A 20,098-nucleotide genomic window follows, 5' to 3' on the forward strand; every position below is an offset into this window, starting at 1 on the left:
TAATTCTTTTAAGACGGAAACAGTCCATCTTAGCAGCTGAGGTATGCAGGTTATTTGTAATAAAACCTTTAAAGGACCACTATATGCACCCAGACCACTTCAGCTCAATGAAGTGGTCTGGGTGCCAGGTCCATCTAGTGTTAACCCTGCAGCTGTAAACATAGCAGTTTCAGAGAAACTGCTATGTTTACACTAGAGTTAATCCAGCCTCTAGTGGCTGTCTCACTGACAGCCGCTAGAGGCACTTCCGCGCTTCTCACTGTGAAAATCACAGTGAGGAGACGCTGACGTCCATAAGAAAGCATTGAGTAATGCTTTCCTATGGGCTTTTTGAATGTGCGTGTGCTGCCCTTACCGTGCATGCACATTCGGCGGATGACGTTGGCAGAGGGAGGACAGTTACCCAGTGCCGAGGGAGCCCGGCGCTGGAGAAAGGTAAGTGTTTAACCCCTTTAGCCCTATTCAGCTCAGTGCGAGGGGGGCCCTGAGGGTAGGGGGGACCTCAAGACCCTATAGAGCCAGGAAAACAAGTTTGTTTTCCTGGCACTACAGTGCTCCTTTAACTTTGGGAACATTCTATCAGTTAGTAGCTGATGTTGGTCTCAGTTCTCCTTAGAATGTATATATAATACATATATATATATATATATATATATATATATATATGTAGAAATAAGGGAAGCACTCTCCGGTCTTAATAAAAGGTCCTTCAGTATTTTATTTCCAAAACATGGATTTACAAATTTCGATCGACATTTCGACCCCTCAGGGTCTTCCTCAAGATCAATGTAACCATATACAATAACCAAATATATAACAAAATAAATAATGTACTCACCAATCGTGACTGAATCACCTCACCCCCTCCGTGTACACCCGGAAGTGAATTAGCGATCACGTGACCACGTGACCTACCGTGATGCGTGCGTGCTGACGTGCAAATGTGTTGCTAGGGAAAAGTATACAAAACACTTTTGCAAAGGTGTCTACCCGGAGCTATGTGAAGATATGTGAATATGTACATATGTAAGTATTATGTGACCAGTAAGAATAGCTATAAATATACTATAAAGCTATATAGGATGCTAAATAAAGTGATATTCAACAATTTATAAAGTTTTTACAGTGAACCAACATGTGAAATCACGCAATAAAAAATGTGCCAAAATACATGCAGTGAAAAACGTGCATAAATATCATGTAGATCTCCCAAGAGAGCTACATCACCTTATCTATATAGAATAAATACATAGGACATAAGGAATCAATTAAAGGGTCATATCCACCATATCATATCAAAAATTACAATGGAGAGCTAGCCAAAGATTGCCAAAATATATACAAACAAAACAGGGAAACTATGATATTACTATCAATAACAGCTTTTACAGCTCTATATACTGTTGGATAAACAGGGGAGAGAGCTGGGGGGCACCCAGCCATCCTATTAAGGCACTCATTATTCCTGGGGACATATCATATCCAAACGAGATCAAAAAGAAAAACCCTGGACCAAAAAACAGAAAAACCAGCAAAAATGGAAAAAATGGAAATAATGAAGATCTCGGATGTGTATCAACAAATCTCATGGTGATCCACACCCCCATTATAGGAACATAGAAAAAGTAATATTTTCATTGAGCCCCTTCGGGGCAACGGTGTCCAATCTATATATCCATTGGGCCTCCCGTTGTAGCAAGATCCTAGATCTGTCCCCTCCTCTGGACATTGGAGGAACATGATCTATGGCCACAAATCTGAGAGTCGGGAGTCTGTGTTCCAGGTTTAAAAAATGTTTGGCCACCGGTTTGTCGCTGTGTTGATCCCTGAATGCGGTCATAATCGTGGATCTGTGTCCTCGTATACGATCCCGTAGTGTCAAGTCGGTTTTCCCCACATATGAGAGGCCGCAGGGGCATGTGATCATGTATATGACATGATCAGTGGTACACGTAATATAGTGTGGTATTTTAATTTTTAGGCCACTGTGAGGATGGGCAAAAGTCGTCCCACTGATCATATGCCCACATGTCACACACCCACTGCATTTAAAGCAACCTTTCTTGGAAATCAGAGTGGGCTTACGATAACTGGCTATAGGATCATTCTTAACCAAGAGATCTTTCAAATTCTTGTTTCTTTTGTAACTTAGTATGGGTGTTTCCAAGAATGTCTTAGGTAAGGTTTTGCCAGATCTGAGCATACTCCAGTTTTTATGAATGGATTCTCTGATTTTCGAAGTGCCTGTATGAAAAGTGATGGGGAGATAGATCCTTGATGTTCTGGGTGTTTTCATAGTTTTAGGAGTGGATTTCTCACGATTCCAGATGTCCACTGCTTTAGTATGTGCCGCCTTGAGTGTACAGGGTAGATATCCTCGTTCTCTAAATCTCTCCCACATCTCTTGGATTTGTGTGTCTCGTTTGGCCGTTTCCGTGTTGTATCTGAGAACCCTCAGAAACTGTGATATCGGTAGTGATTTTTTAAACTGTTTGGGATGAAAACTGGAGGCCATGAGTAGAGTATTTCGATCTGTCCTTTTTCGGTGTAAGGTGAATTCCAGTTTATCATCTTTCTTGTACACTGTGACATCTAGAAATTGGATAGAGAGTATATCTTGTTCAACACTTAACTTAACCGGTGTGGATAGTTGATTAATTTCAGTAGTCATCTTTTCCAGATCCACGGAGGTCCCAGTCCAAATAAGAAACACGTCATCGACGAAGCGATAGTAGTGTTTGATATGTTGTCCATATTTTCGTAGAATATACGTTTGTTCAAACATGAACATGTAGGCATTGGCGTATGCTGGTGCCATGGCCGCCCCCATTGCAGTCCCAGCCAACTGAAGAAAGAATTGGTTTTCAAATTTGAAAAAATTGCAAGAAAGTGCTATCAGCAGAAATTCCATGAGGTATTCGATAGGAGGTCCTTCATATACCGATGATTTGATGAGAATATCTCTGAGCGCTTTCATGCCTTCCCTATGTGGTATGATCGTATATAGACTTTGTACGTCCATCGTTACCAACCGGGCTGTGTTTTCCACCCAGGGATCCTGATTGATCTTGGACATGAAGTCTTGTGTATCACGTAGGCATGTGGGTAGAGCCAATACGCTATCTTTGATGAAGATATCAATATACTTAGCGATCGGTTCAAGTAAGCTGTCTCTGGCGGACACTATGGGTCTTCCTGGCGGTTGTAGTGGGTCTTTGTGGATCTTGGGTAAAGTGTATAATATTGGGTGTTTTGGATGTTCCACCTGCAAAAATTGCGCTGTTTTGGTATCCAAGTATCCACATTGTATACCCATATCTATGTGATTTTGTATCCTCTTCTGAAATTTCTTGGTCGGATCAAATGTGAGTTTGGCATATGTAAGCGTGTCGTTTAATTGCTTATAAATTTCTGTCTGATAACTCTGATAAGACTGAATGACCGTGGCACCTCCTTTGTCCGCTGATCGGATTATAATATTCGGATCTTGTCTGAGATCCTTTAAGGCAAGTTTTTCACCTGGTGTTAAGTTGTGGTGATGTACTGGTGGATTTTTAATTGTTCTTTCAATCTCAGTTTTGACTGTTTGCATGAATGTTTTGATCGAGGGATTGGCTGTACGGATGTCCCTTTGGTTTTTCGTGTAGAATCGCTGGGTGGTCGTCTGGGTTCCCTGTTTTCTTACTTCGTTGCTGTATAGTGTTCTTTGAATTTTGTACATTTCCACCTCCATCATGAAAGGGTCAGGTTTGGCTACCGGTACAAATGATAGACCTTTGTTCAATAATGAATAGTGGTTGGCATCTAAAAATTTTTCGGATAGGTTAAACACCGTGGTCATCTTCTCATTCTGGGGGGTTTTGTCGTAAGATTTGTATTTTGAACAGTTCCTCTGCCCCCGCCGGGTGGGTCGGTTTTTTTTGCGCCTCGGGTATATATCCGTGTGGCCTCTGGTGGTTCGTCTGGATAGCTGCCTCTTTCTAAAAAAGGTTCTGTGGTATGTCTCTTCTCTATAGTGTCAGGGTCCGAAGTGGAGTCTCCTGAACTGGCATCAACTGTCTGGAACGTTGGTTTCCGTATTTTTGTTCTAAATCTGGTATTGGATCTGTAGTTGTCCTGTGCTCCTCCCAGCCATCTATATACTTGATGGTATTTGTAATCATTGTTTACTTTTTCCAGTTTCTGTTTTTTGAACCGGATAAGGTCATTTTTGTATTTATTGATTTCATCCTGTAACTTTAACATTTGGATGGTGGCCTCCAGTTTTCATCCCAAACAGTTTAAAAAATCACTACCGATATCACAGTTTCTGAGGGTTCTCAGATACAACACGGAAACGGCCAAACGAGACACACAAATCCAAGAGATGTGGGAGAGATTTAGAGAACGAGGATATCTACCCTGTACACTCAAGGCGGCACATACTAAAGCAGTGGACATCTGGAATCGTGAGAAATCCACTCCTAAAACTATGAAAACACCCAGAACATCGAGGATCTATCTCCCCATCACTTTTCATACAGGCACTTCGAAAATCAGAGAATCCATTCATAAAAACTGGAGTATGCTCAGATCTGACAAAACCTTACCTAAGACATTCTTGGAAACACCCATACTAAGTTACAAAAGAAACAAGAATTTGAAAGATCTCTTGGTTAAGAATGATCCTATAGCCAGTTATCGTAAGCCCACTCTGATTTCCAAGAAAGGTTGCTTTAAATGCAGTGGGTGTGTGACATGTGGGCATATGATCAGTGGGACGACTTTTGCCCATCCTCACAGTGGCCTAAAAATTAAAATACCACACTATATTACGTGTACCACTGATCATGTCATATACATGATCACATGCCCCTGCGGCCTCTCATATGTGGGGAAAACCGACTTGACACTACGGGATCGTATACGAGGACACAGATCCACGATTATGACCGCATTCAGGGATCAACACAGCGACAAACCGGTGGGCAAACATTTTTTAAACCTGGAACACAGACTCCCGACTCTCAGATTTGTGGCCATAGATCATGTTCCTCCAATGTCCAGAGGAGGGGACAGATCTAGGATCTTGCTACAACGGGAGGCCCAATGGATATATCGATTGGACACCGTTGCCCCGAAGGGGCTCAATGAAAATATTACTTTTTCTATGTTCCTATAATGGGGGTGTGGATCACCATGAGATTTGTTGATACACATCCGAGATCTTCATTATTTCCATTTTTTCCATTTTTGCTGGTTTTTCTGTTTTTTGGTCCAGGGTTTTTCTTTTTGATCTCGTTTGGATATGATATGTCCCCAGGAATAATGAGTGCCGTATTAGGATGGCTGGGTGCCCCCCAGCTCTCTCCCCTGTTTATCCAACAGTATATAGAGCTGTAAAAGCTGTTATTGATAGTAATATCATAGTTTCCCTGTTTTGTTTGTATATATTTTGGCAATCTTTGGCTAGCTCTCCATTGTAATTTTTGATATGATATGGTGGATATGACCCTTTAATTGATTCCTTATGTCCTATGTATTTATTCTATATAGATAAGGTGATGTAGCTCTCTTGGGAGATCTACACAGGGCCGGCGCCACCTGTAAGGCGACCTAGGCAGCCGCCTAGGGCGCAACTTATCAGGGGGTGCCGGATCCCTGTCCCCGGTGCGCCTCCTCATGCTGCGCCGCCCAGGCGGCGCAGCACTGCTGCATTGAGGGCGGGCGGGTTTCAGTGACCGGCAGGAAGGAAGCGCAGAGCGCTCCCTCCTGCCGGTCTCGCCATGTAGCGTGGCCGGGCGCCGCGGAACCGGGGACAGGAACCTCTGTTTCCTGTACCCGGCCGCCGGCGGACTGAAGGGAAGCGCTCACTGAGTGAGCACTTCCTGTCAGTCCGCCGGCGGCCGGGTACAGGAAACATAGGTTCCTGTCCCTGGTTCCGCGCCGCCCGGCCACGCTACATGTGCAGGAGGGGAGGGTAAGGACCATTATGGGAGGGGGGGTGGGGGGGGAATAACGGACAACTATGGGAGGGGGGGAATAATGGACCACTATGGGAGGGGGGGTGGGGGGGGGGAATAACGGACCACTAGGGGTGGGGGGGGGGAATAACGGACCACTAGGGGAGGGGGGGTGGGGAATAACGGACCACTAGGGGAGGGGGGGTGGGGAATAACGGACCACTAGGGGAGGGGGGGAGGGGGGAATAACGGACCACTAGGGGAGGGGGGAAGGGGGAATAACGGACCACTAGGGGAGGGGGGGTGAGGGGGGAATAATGGACCACTAGGGGAGGGGAGGGGAGGGGGGGAATAACGGACCACTAGGGGAGGGGAGGGGAGGGGGGGAATAACGGACCACTAGGGGAGGGGAGGGGAGGGGAGGGGGGGAATAACGGACCACTAGGGGAGGGGAGGGGGGGGAATAACGGACCACTAGGGGAGGGGAGGGGGGTTATAACGGACCACTAGGGGAGGGGAGGGGGGGTATAACGGACCACTAGGGGAGGGGAGGGGGGAATAACGGACCACTAGGGGAGGGGGGGAGAGGGGGGATAAGGACCACTGGGGGTGGGTAAGGACCAGGGGGGGTAAGGACCACTAGGGGAGGGGAGGGAGGATAAGGACCACTGGGGGTGGGTAAGGACCGGGGGGGGGCTAAGGACCGGGGGGGGCTAAGGACCAGGGGGGTAAGGACCACTGGGGGGGGGTGTAAGGCCATGAGGGGGGGAAAGGACCACTAGGGGAGGGGAGGGAGAATAAGGACCACTAGGGGAGGGAGGGAGAGGGGGGATAAGGACCACTGGGGGTGGGTAAGGACCACGAGGGGAGGGGAGGGAGGATAAGGACCACTAGGGGAGGGAGGGAGAGGGGGGATAAGGACCAGGGGGGGTAAGGACCACTGGGGGGTAAGGATCATGAGGGGGGGGGGGTAAGGACCACTAAGGGAGGGGAAGGAGGATAAGGACCACTAGGGGAGGGGAGGGAGAGGGGGGGATAAGGACCACTGTGGGTGGGTAAGGACCAGGGGGGTAAGGACCACTAGGGGAGGGGAGGGAGGATAAGGTCCACTAGGGGAGGGAGGGAGAGGGGGGATAAGGACCAGGGGGGGTAAGGACCACTGGGGGGTAAGGATCATGAGGGGGGGTAAGGACCACTAGGGGAGGGAGGATAAGGACCACTAGGGGAGGGGAGGGAGGATAAGGACCACTAGGGGAGGGAGGGAGTGGATAAGGACCACTGGGGTGGGTAAGAACTACTGGGGGGGTAAGGACCATGAAGGGGCGGTAAGGGCCACTAGCGGAGGGGAGGGAGGATAAGGACCACTAGGGGAGGGAGGGGGGGGGATAAGGACCACTAGGGGAGGGAGGGGGGGATAAGGACCCCTGGGGGTGGGTAAAGACCAGGGGGGTAAGAACCACTGGGGGGGGGGTAAGGACCACTAGGGGAGGGGAGAGTAAGGACCACTCGAGGAGGGGGAGGAAGGACCACTAGGGGAGGGGAGGGAGGGTAAGGACTACTACGGGAGGGGAGGAGGGAGGAAGGACCACTAGGGGAGGGGAGGGTAAGCACCACTAGGGGAGGGGTGAGTCAGGACCACTAGGGGAGGGGGGGTGAAGGAACACAGGGGGAGGGGGTGAAGGAACACAGGGGGAACGGGGGTGGGAAGGTAAGGACCACTGAGGGAGGAGGGGAGGTCCACTAGGTGTTTGGGAGTGGGAGGACCACTAAGGGGGGGAAGGACCACCAAAGGGGGGTAAGGAGGGAGGACTACTAAGGAGAGGGAAGGAGGGTAAGGACCACTAAGGGGGGGGAGATTACCACTAAGGGGGTGGTGGGAGTAGGGGAAGGTCTACTAAGGGGTTTGAGAGAGGGAGGACCACTAAGGGGTTTGGGAGAGGGAGGACCACTAAGGGGGGAGAGGGGACTGCAGAGGGACAGGGGGCCAAGGGAGAGCACTAAGTGACACACACACACACAAAAACATACAATGCATTCCTACTCACACACAATACATCCCTTACGTTCTCTTACATAATGAATGCACCCCTTACAGACACACACTGCATTCAATTACATACACAGAAACAAACCTTGCACCCCTTACACACACACACACACAGAAACATACAATGCATTCCTTACACGCAAACACACACTACATCCTATATAAACACACTACATCCCTTACACAAATTGCACACATAAAAAATCCATGGATGGGCCATGTAGGTGGATTTATGGGTGGGCATTGTAGGTGTATGCCCCCTGGGGGCCCAGACCTTGAGCTGTGTAAGGGGCCCTAAAAAATGGAGCTGCTTCCTGTTCGTTAATTGTTGTGAGCACTGTTAAAAACAGTCTCCAGAGAGCCTCTTCTACACCAGACCTGTGGAGCCAGACTGAGCCCATCATCAGCCTCTTGTCCTCATCTGGTGGTAAGTAGGCAATCCAATATATTATTAGTGGCACTTATCTCTAATTTACCTCACATTAAATGGATACTATAGTCACCAGAAGCACTACAGCATAATGTAGTGGTTCTGGTGTCTATAGCCTGTGCCTGTAGGCTTTTTAATGTAAACACACTGTCTTTTCAGATAAAAGACACTTTGTGAAGACTGGCGTTGGCCCATATGGCAGGGCATATGGGCGGGGCATTGTGATGTCACATGGTGGGCAGGACATATGGGGGGGCGGCAAAATTGTTTTTGCCTAGGGCGGCAAAAATCCTTGCACCGGCCCTGGATCTACATGATATTCATGCACGTTTTTCACTGCATGTATTTTGGCACATTTTTTATTGCGTGATTTCACATGTTGATTCACTGTAAAAACTTTATAAATTGTTGAATATCACTTTATTTAGCATCCTATATAGCTTTATAGTATATTTATAGCTATTCTTACTGGTCACATAATACTTACATATGTACATATTCACATATCTTCACATAGCTCCGGGTAGACACCTTTGCAAAAGTGTTTTGTATACTGGTTCCCTAGCAACACATTTGCACGTCAGCACGCACGCATCACGGTAGGTCACGTGGTCACGTGATCGCTAATTCACTTCCGGGTGTACACGGAGGGGGTGAGGTGATTCAGTCACGATTGGTGAGTACATTATTTATTTTGTTATATATTTGGTTATTGTATATGGTTACATTGATCTTGAGGAAGACCCTGAGGGGTCGAAACGTCGATCGAAATTTGTAAATCCATGTTTTGGAAATAAAATACTGAAGGACCTTTTATTAAGACCGGAGAGTGCTTCCCTTATTTCTACATATATATCCCTTAAACGTGGGATAGCACCAAGGCATCTACAACTTCATTATTGAGACAGGGTGAGTGCCAAGCTTTATTTGTTTTATATATATATATATATATATATATATATATATATATATATATATATATATATATATGTATATATATATATATATATTACTCACTGTAGGCAGCCAGCGCGTCACTGGTTGCCCCAAATCTATTCATTCCTATTAGCCGAGCGACTGAGAGCGAGACAGAGGAGGCAGCATGACAGATGACAGGCACCCAGAGAGGGCCAGAAATTTGGTGTTTAACTGTTTGAAAATGGTTTAACGCTGTAGGTACGATGGCCAACTGGGGAAAAAGTCCCCATAGCAACTTCATTGAGATTAAGTTGTTATAGGTTCGTTCTGGCCCTTTAACCCCTCAAGGACCAAATGTTATTCTTTGCTGTCATCACACTCTGATACTGACACAGAATATCCTGCTTGTTTTAGAATTGTTAGCTGAGATAACAGCCCTTTTGATGTTAGTTGAATGGGTCATTTCAGTTTGGAATAGGATACTTATAGAATAGATTGTTATGACTGTATAGAATAGATCATCATTGGTCCTTAAGGGGGTCAAATACAGTAATGAGAATTTGGACCAAACTGAACTGCCTCTTATTTACTTTGCTCCCAAACAATTCCTGCAGAAGCCGTGGAAAACCCAAAAAAGTTGTAGCTGATTTCACTTGCAATATTAAAAGAACACTTGCTTTAGGAATACAAAACTAAGGTTTTGTTCAGTCCCCCCCTCCAGTGTTGACGGATTTAAAAACCTTTTTAACACTTACCTCTTCCAGCATCCGCCTTCTCTGACATTGGCAATGGGGGTATATTAGATGTATCAATGTTATGCTTAAATCTAGGGCATTAGCTTGCAAAAGCTTGCAAAAAGCTCTGAAAAAGCATGCAGAAAGCACAGATGGTACTTCTAAGAAGCTAAAATGGTGCAAATAGTCTATATAGAAATCTCCAGGTCAACTGCGAGTAGTACTAAATCAAACATATGTTTCTTTTACATAGCATTAAAATTCCATGCTTCAAGTGCTGTATGGAGTCATACATATCTTAAAAATTCAATCTTGGTTACACAGTGCTATCTGTCCATCATGTAAGTTAACTTTACTCTATCCAAGGTCTTCTTTTGATGATAAATAGAACAATAACAAAAATCATCTTTACATATAGATTAGTTCACTTCACACTCATCTTCTTAAACATACCCCTAAGTTCTGTTATCTGCATGCCAAGTCATCAAACAATCGTTTAGCAGATCAACACACACAAGTTAGCAGACCTGTTTTCCCACCGATTCACTCATCTTACAGTATTTCGACTGCAGTTGAAAATTGCGAGTTAATAAAGCTCAGAATGGAAACTACTACATCCATAAAACGTTTTTCACCTCTGATATAATGTGCATTCTGATAGTAGGATTGGAAGGAAAGGAAATATTTTTGCTTTGTTGAAATTATATATATATATATATATATATATAAACATAGTCACTTGATCCTGAGGAAGGTCCCTGCGTGGACCGAAACGTTGATCTCTCTTATTTTATGGAATTAAGACATTTTTTCAATCTAAGACCGTGAGTGCAGCCCTGGATTTTCTTTTTCTTCTATGTTTATCTACATCCCCATGGGGACTGGCACCCGGCAAGTACTAATGCATATATGTGAACGTGAGTGCATGGATCCAAATATTTTTTGTATATATATATATAAATATATATATATTTTTTTTTTGCAAAATTCTATATATATATATATATATATTTATATATATATATATATATACATAGTAGTTTTGAAAAGCACTTCATATAAGGTGAAAATAAACTTAGCTTTATTCTGCAACAACCAAAGGTGATCGACGTTTCAGTCCTACAACAGGACTTTCATCAGGATACTATGTGTATTATTGATGCCGACAAGCACCGGGCTATATAATTTTGACTATACTGGAGTGCAAGCTTTTGGACATTGTTTTATATATATATATATATATATATATATATATATAAATGCAATGTATATTATATAAATATATATAAGTATATATATATATTTATATAATATACATTGAATTGATATATATATATATATATATATATATTGAATTTTGCATAATATAATATACATAGAATTTATACATGTTTTAGGGCCATAGGCCTGTATTTGTGTGAGGAGTTTGAATCTTTCATATGCTTTAAAAACTCCCACTACCCTCTTACCTGGGCTGTTCTCGTTCAGGTGATAGGTTACCATGGTTACCACGTGGACTTCCGGTGTGGATCTTCCAGACAACATTTTTCCCTGTACATACCTTCAGCCACGAAATCCTACTGCTCCGGGCTACCAGCTTACTTTAAACTGCATCAGAGTCTCGTTGCCGGTCCGCTTCCGGGTTCCTGTCTCGCGGTCTTCGCAGGTAACGCAAGGCTCTTTCCCGAACGCCCGCTGCTGGTGTTCATGCTATTTCATATTTATACGTACTGTGTTCGCTGCACCATAGGAGCTTTCGTGCCCTTCGCGGTGTTCATGGAAACCAGGTTTCGTATTAATTCTTGAACTTATTTAAACTAATTTATGGCTCAATATTTATTTACTCATGTATGAGCTATCTCTAGCTGGCCATTTACATGTCCCCACTGCATTCATTTTTTTATAACTATTCGCTGTGTTTCATTATGATCCACATGTTACACTAGGCATATGTTGTGTGGTCAGTTTTACGTATTTGGCAGGTCTGGTGGTTTAGAATTATAAAATATATTTATGTTATGTCTATGTCTATGTTATGTCTATGTTAACAGATCACTATAGGGTCAGGAACACAAACATGTATTCCTGACCCTATAGTGAAAACCCACCATTTAGGTGGCCTGCCCCCCCCCCCCCTTAGCCCCCTCAAAATGGGTTAAAACTCACCTTATTTCTAGCTCTCCATGGGTCTGCTTGCTCTGGCCCTGCCCCCTTGGTGACATCATCAAAATTACAGATGTTTAGCCAATCCAATGCTTTCCCATGGGGAAAGCATTGGATTGCCTAAAATCAGCAAGGGGGTGGGTCCAAATGCCATTTTGGCCAATCAGCACCTCCTCATAGAGATGCATTGAATCATCATGCATTTGAGTCAATTTACAGTACATCCTGGAAAACACCACGTTGTCTGTGTTTTCACTTGCTAGCAGTCTAGCTTACTCGTACGCCCATTATACCTTGGAGGATGGTGTGGGGCTTGCCTTTTAGCATTGACCCTCGTTTGAAACATAGAAACATAGAATGTGACGGCAGATAAGAACCATTCTGCCCAATTTTTTTAAATACTTTCATTAGTCCCTGGCCTTATCTTATAGTTAGGATAGCCTTATGCCTATCCCACGCATGCTTAAACTCCTTTACGGTGTTAACCTCTACCACTTCAGCTGGAAGGCTATTCCATGCATCCACTACCCTCTCAGTAAATTAATACTTCCTGATATTATTTTTAAACCTTTGTCCCTCTAATTTAAGACTATGTCCTCGTGTTGTGGTAGTTTTTCTTCTTTTAAATATAATCTCCTCCTTTACTGTGTTGATTCCCTTTATGTATTTAAATGTTTCTATCATATCCCCCCTGTCTCGTCTTTCCTCCAAGCTATACATGTTAAGATCCTTTAACCTTTCCTGGTACGTTTTATCCTGCAATCCATGAACCAGTTTAGTAGCCCTTCTCTGAAGTCTCTCTAAAATATCAATATCTTTCTGAAGATACGGTCTCCAGTACTGCGTACAATACTCCAAGTGAGGTCTCACCAGTGTTCTGTACAATGACATGAGCACTTCCCTCTTTCTACTGCTAATACCTCTCCCTATTACAACCAAGCATTCTGCTAGCATTTCCTGCTGGTCTATTACATTGTCTGCCTACCTTTAAGTCATCAGAAATAATCACCCCTAAATCCCTTTCCTCAGATGTTGAGGTTAGGACTCTATCAAATATTCTGTACTCTGCCCTTGGGTTTTTACGTCCAAGATGCATTATCTTGCACTTATCCACATTAAATGTCAGTTGCCACAACTCTGACCATTTTTCTAGTTTACCTAAATCATTAGCCATTTGACTTATCCCTCCTGGAACATCAACCCTGTTACATATCTTAGTATCATCAGCAAATAGTATGGTCCACAATATGCATAAATTTACGTTCTGACGATATAATTACGGTATAAGTTCTATACATTCCTTTATTTCATGTCATTTCAATTCCTGTTTAGAATCCTTCCTTTCTATACTTTCCTGATATTAGAGGATACAGTGTATTTAAGCTTCACAGGTATTTCCAGCTCCCTTAATATAGATTTTATAATTATCATCCGTATTATTATTATACTCATATGTATACGTTTTACTTTTCCTCATAAATCTCTATTCAAAATATTTTCCTGCTTCCTAGGAGAAGCATACTTCTGACACCTTTTTGGTAGGTGAATTACCCTTTCTCTCCCTTTTTACTTTCCATTTTACTAACCCCTCAATAATTTTGTAAGTTCTTTTTATAGGTGTATACTCCCTGTATTTACCCTTCTCCTGTATTTTGGCCATGTTATTTCTTTCAAGGTACACCTTAACCTCACACATTACGTTTCATAAGAGTCAAGCCCATGCCTAGGGAAAGTGAACTGGCTTATAGGTTTCAGGTGCTAACCTTCACTTTTCTTACTCATATTGGTCTCACACTAGCAAGGCCAGACGACCTGCCTCAACCCAGAGGCTTCCCGACATGACCCCACGTTATAGTTACTGTCTCAAAGACCATTCTTTGGGGTGTTAATAAGTTAGAAGTCACCTATCACGGCCAACGTATTGATTCTCTTAAACATCACCTAGAGGCCAACACCCTGCCACAACGTTTCGGTGGCCACGTTCCCCTCGGGCCAAATCATAGCTAAAGCATCTCTCTGCCACTTATCAACTAGCAGGGCCTCACCTATCACGGGTTAGATGAATTCTTCGCCTAATGGCCTATATCTGCCAGCCAGTTCTATAAGTCGGTACTCTGTGGTATGGGTCATTGGTTGTTTATTTTATTAATTTTAGCATGTCTCAAGCCTCTGATCATGAAGACGACCCGGCTAAGTCACTCACCCCTGCCACTCCTGGTTGTTTGAGGTCATGGACTATACCCAAATTGGCCGCCGAGCTGCACAAGAGGTGCATCCCCTTTCCTGCCACTGAAAGTAGGGCGGAACTCTTTAAGCCCCTATACACTCATTCCAATGACCCCAGACCCAGTACGTGTTTTCAGGGGAGAAGTTTTGACGGCATGGGGAAAGTGTAGTGCAGGATGTTCATATTGATTGCCTCCATGCAAGTCATAAGCGATCAGCTGACAGTACTTGAAACAGCTCAAATTCCTATAGGTCAATTTTAACTTGCACACACATGGGCACTTGACTATGCCTATTTAGTAAGTTTAACAGGGAGAGAGTCTTTCTCTGCTTTACTTTACTTTGTCTGTCCTACTTTTGATTATTAGTGCTGCTGATCCTCTAGACCAGGAGTAGGCAAACTTCGGCACTCCAGATGTTGTGGACTACATCCCCCATAATGCTCTGACACCCATAATGCTGGCAAAGCATCATGGGAGGTGTAGTCCAAAACATCTGGAGTGCCGAAGGTTGCCTATGCCTGCTCTAGACCATGGGTCCTCAAACTCCGGCCCCCCGATGTTGCTGAACCACAACTCCCATGATTCTCTGGCTATCTATGTAATTCAAAGAATCATGGGAGTTATAGTTCAGCAACATCTGGGGGGCCAGAGTTTGAGGACCCATGCTCTAGACAGTAACCTTTCTACCTTTTGCATTTTTTTACCGGTGCTCAGGAATTACGGGGAGATCTACTAACACCCTATGCATTAAGGGGAGATCTACGAACACCCTATGCATTAAAAGGCCAGGACTCATTAAGCCTATATGTATATTGCAGACTTGGGTGTTTAGTAACTTTATCTCCTCACTTACTTAGGCATGGGAGTAGCCTTATAAGGCGAGTTCGGTATTGATTATTATTTGGAGTTAGTTTATTTTTGTGTTGATACTTTCTGTTATTTCAGATATTTAGTGGTCTCTGGTTACATTGTTCCATTCCAATGGATGCTTTGGTGTCTACATCTCTGTCTCCAGTCGTCAGCATTATATTCAGTTTGTGAATTTTTGCTTTTTTGTTTCTGTTTACGTATATTACTAATATGTTTCCGACCACAAATATATATATATTGAATTTTGCGAAAAACAACAGCCCATTTTTATTTTGCAGAATTCTTACCCAATGCACTGCAATACAAGTTTGTATAATTGTTTAACACTTCTTTGCCTAGTAAGTGTCATTTATATATCAGCTGTTAAGTGTCAGTTTTACTAAAAGCTAAATTGAAAACAAGATACTTTCATGTGTTAATGTAATCTACTTATATTGAGATAAATTTAGGGCAGATTACCTGGACTACACTGCAACATAAATCTAAATTTGCTACATAAACAATCTAAGAGCCCATCTGCAAGTTATAAATCTCAATATAGTGTTTATGTATTGTGCAAATCAGTACACGTAAAGGAACAGTTTAAGCACCATAACAGGGGCCAATTTAACCCCAAAGGTTACCCCAGTGCCGATGTCCAGTACCCCAGGCGGCATACGGCTTCTGGATCCATATTCATTTTTTATGGATGGGGAGCTACTGATTGGCTTAGAGCATCAGCTGTCCACTCTAGGACATCCTCCACGTTTTCTATAACTCAAATTCAGAAGCCGAATGCCACCTAGGGGAACCTGAAGATTGGCACTGGAGGCAACCTTTGGGCTTAAATAATTTGAGAACGGTTTACCCCCTTAAGGTAGTGGCTGTGGGCCTCCTGGCACCATAACAACATCTTTCATATGAAGTTGTTATGGTGACCAGAGTGTTCCTTTATTATTTAGAGATCCACATTTGTCCTAGTTATAAAATATTATATAAACACACAGTTGATAGTGCAATAAAACTTAATTTGAATTAGTTTAAACATTTTTTTTTAAACCTAAAATACTTTGTTTCTTTTTATTTTAATCTGCTGAAGTGAACATTTTTTTTCAACTGCAAGTAAATTCTCAAGCCATCCTCAGTCTGGAGGATTAGATGTTCCCATTATTTACATTACTTAGCAATCTTATTACTAATATATTATTCTAAATCTCGAAAGAGCCTTCAGCTCCCTACAGAGGAAGAGGGGATGTTGAGTCGCTTTGCCCCCTTGTGACCCCCTCATACAAACAGACCAGTGAATGTCCATTAGCCTTGTTTATAAAGTAAAGAAAATCTGCTGTACCTTTTTAGCCATGGGTGTCTATTGATTAGTCGTACAATGCATGCATATTTTTTACAGGTAGAAAGGGAGTTTTCACATTAATTTGCCTTATCTAAGATTTAGCCACGTGTCCAGCATGCATCACCAGCAGTAGTAATTTCTACTGATCATTTGAGTTCCCATCTCAATCACTCTCTCACAGGGATTTTCACTAACGTGTGATTTATTAAGAAAAGTTAATTTCGAATTTTAGGCCAGTTTTAAAGCCTAAAATTTGAAAATAAAAAAACAAAACAGTGGCAGAAGCCAGCATTTTATAAAGATATGTTATTAGTCTTCACTCATATCTGTTGGTTCTATGTGTCTTAAATCCAGGTGGAGGCTGGTTTGAGGCCTACTCCTCCTATTGTGAATAAAGGGAAAGGAATGCCAGGCTCCAAAAAGCAATGCCAAACAAGGAGCATCTACACGCAGATGATGAAAAATATATAAATACCTCTTTATCCACAGTAAATATAACAGGCCTCATCCAAGAGGTAGGGAGAAAAATGCACATTGTATCTCAGCCCCTCGCCCAATAATATTGTTAACACGTTTTCTGGATTTTGGTTTTGGGGATCTGTAAGTGGCTGTCTCACTGTGAGTGTGTAATCAATTGGAGGATCTAGTTAGGTAAAAATGAGCATCTCACTGTGGGTATCTCAAAACCTTTACATCTTTATATTCAGGAAGTGGAAATTATCAGGAATTAAGAGGAATGAATTTCAAATTTAAGGCCAAAAAATCCGAATTGGAAAAAATCTCCAAAATCAGCTAAGCTACCAGTTCACCTATTTTGGTCTAAAATTTTAATTCACTTTTCCTTAAAAAAAATCGCACTTTATGATAACTCTGTTTGTGTATCTATATCAGCAGAATTTGTTGGCATGAATATAATAAAAATAATAATGCAGAAATACATATGCAGACTCGTCATTGGAATGAGTGAAATTGGCTGCTGAATAGACCCCAGGTATATCAATTTATAATAAGGTTATCTCATATTCCTGGTAGAGCACAAAAAGGAGCAGAGAACAATTAACTTTGAAAATACTGACATTTAAATGTTGAATATGAAAAGCTGCCTTCCTTAAAGCCATTGTTGTAATATAGCCATGTTAAAATGACCATGCTGTCATTATAGCTCCATTTATAATGTAGAGCACGGTTCTCCAAACTCTGGCCCTCCAGATGTTGCTGAACTCCAACTCCCAGGATTCTCTGGTTATCTACTTTATTTCAAGAATCATGGGAGTTGTAGTGTAGCAACATCTGGAGGGCCAGAGTTTGGAGAACCCTGATAGAGCATAGTTTTAGTTCTGTGTACACTCTGTCCATGGTGCTGTAAAGACACCCCAAGATATGGTTTTAAAGGTAATTAGTATGAGCAGTTTAGGATAAGGAAGGCTTAAGTTTAATGGGGTCGTTTGAAAGATATGTATATGTCGTATCAATACGTAGAGATGACTAGCATTGGTAGGGCGACTCAAACATTAGAAATTACAAATATCCATTTCTTAATTTGTGCCGGAATCAAAAAGAAGTGAATGGGCTGCTGGCAATACATGGCGTAACAGCTGTATGCAAAAGACATGTGCAATTCGTTTCGGTCTGAATGTAAATTTGGACATATTCCGGGCAATTTGAACATTCAGATGCTTCCGAATGTCCGAAGTGCCGAATTGCCAAATTTCCAAAGTGCCGAAGTTTGGTAGTTCGGAAGTGCCGAACTGAACCAAATTGCCGAAGTCACGAATTGCCGAAGTGCCAAAGTGCTTCAGATTTCTATAAAGTGGCAAAACATGAGAGAGGGAGGGAAAATTACGAGAATGATATGGGTAGGGTTAGGGGTAGGGTTATGTTTAGGGTTATGGTTAGGGGTAGGGTTAGGGTTAAGGGCAGGGTTGGGGTAGAGGTAGGGTTTGGGGTACGACTAGGGGTTAGGGATAGGGGTAGGGGAGGGTTAGGGGAGGGTTAGGGGCAGGGTTAGGGGTAGGGTTATGGTAAGGGGTAGGGTTAGGGGTAGGATAGGGTTAGGGGTAGGGAGCCCTACAGATGTTCCGGATTCTGAAGTCGCAAATTGCCAAAGTCCCGAATTTCGTAAGTGCCAAACCGAATTTCCGAAGTGCCAAATTTTTTTTCTTACCCGAATTTCCGAACCAAACCGAATGCCCATGCACATCCCTGCTAGGCAACCTTTGACACTCCAGATGTTTTGGAGTGTGGACTAGATTTCCCCTTATGCTTTGCCAGCTTTATGGCTGTAAGAGTATTATGGGAGATGTAGTTCACAACATCTGGAGTGCCAAAGGTTGCCAATCCCTGATAACGCTCAAATGGACTACATTAGACTTGTGCACACTGGAAACATTTGGTTAATCTGAATTGATTAATCTGAACAAAGAATATTTGTTTCAGGTAATTCTGGATTTGCCCATGTGGCATTTTGGTTCAAACAAGTTTCAGCCATGCATATGTTTCAGGAAAGAGATTTGGATTAACCAAAATTACATGAAACTGGGGCAATCAGTGTACTGCAAAATATCAATATTATGTATAGATTGTCCACTTCATGTACAGGCACATTTTCTCACCTTTTGATTCACAGATGAATTGAGAAAAAGTAGAGGAGAAAACAGAAGGAGCAGTAAAAACACAGTTTTTATATATTTCTAATATATATTTTTATTTTATTGCTCCTTTTTTTCTCTCTGTTGGTCACTTCTCACTTTATCTGTGAATAATATTAACATTTAGTGACCGTCCACTAGCCATTGATCAACTTTCTGGTACCATTGACGGAACTTCAAAACGAATCAAAGAAAACGGTTGCATCCATTGTCTGTTTGGTATGTTTCAAAACTCCTTTTAATGTTTCAGATTTCGGGAATTCAGAAGAGCCGGCAATTGCCTAAAATTCAGAACAATCACAATTCATTTGAAAACTGGTAAACCCCGTCATTAGTTTGAGCGATTTTTAGCACAGTGATTTAAAAAGTGACACTTTGAAAAAAGGACCACTATAGTGCCAGGAAAAAAACTCGTTTTCTTTAGGTCTTTAGGTCCCCTCCACCCTCAGGGTACCACTCCCGCAGGGCTGAAGTGGTAGGAAGGGGTTAAACACTTACCTTTCTCCAGCGCCGGGCTCCCTCAGTGCTGTGGAACTCTCCTCCCTCTTCCGACGTCATCCGCCGAATGCGCATGCGTTTTAATCAGTCCATAGGAAAGCATTTCTCAATGCCTTCCTATGGACGCTGGTGCCTTCTCACTGTGAAAATCAGTGAGAATCGCGGGAGTGCCTCTAGCGGCTGTCAATGAGACATCCACTAGAGGCTGGATTAACCCTATTGTAAACATAGCAGTTTCTCTGAAACTGCTATGTTTACAGCTGCAGGGTTAACCCTATATGGACCTGGCACCC

This window comes from Pelobates fuscus, chromosome 4 (genome assembly GCF_036172605.1).
Source record: "Pelobates fuscus isolate aPelFus1 chromosome 4, aPelFus1.pri, whole genome shotgun sequence".
In the NCBI taxonomy this organism is placed as follows: domain Eukaryota; kingdom Metazoa; phylum Chordata; class Amphibia; order Anura; family Pelobatidae; genus Pelobates; species Pelobates fuscus.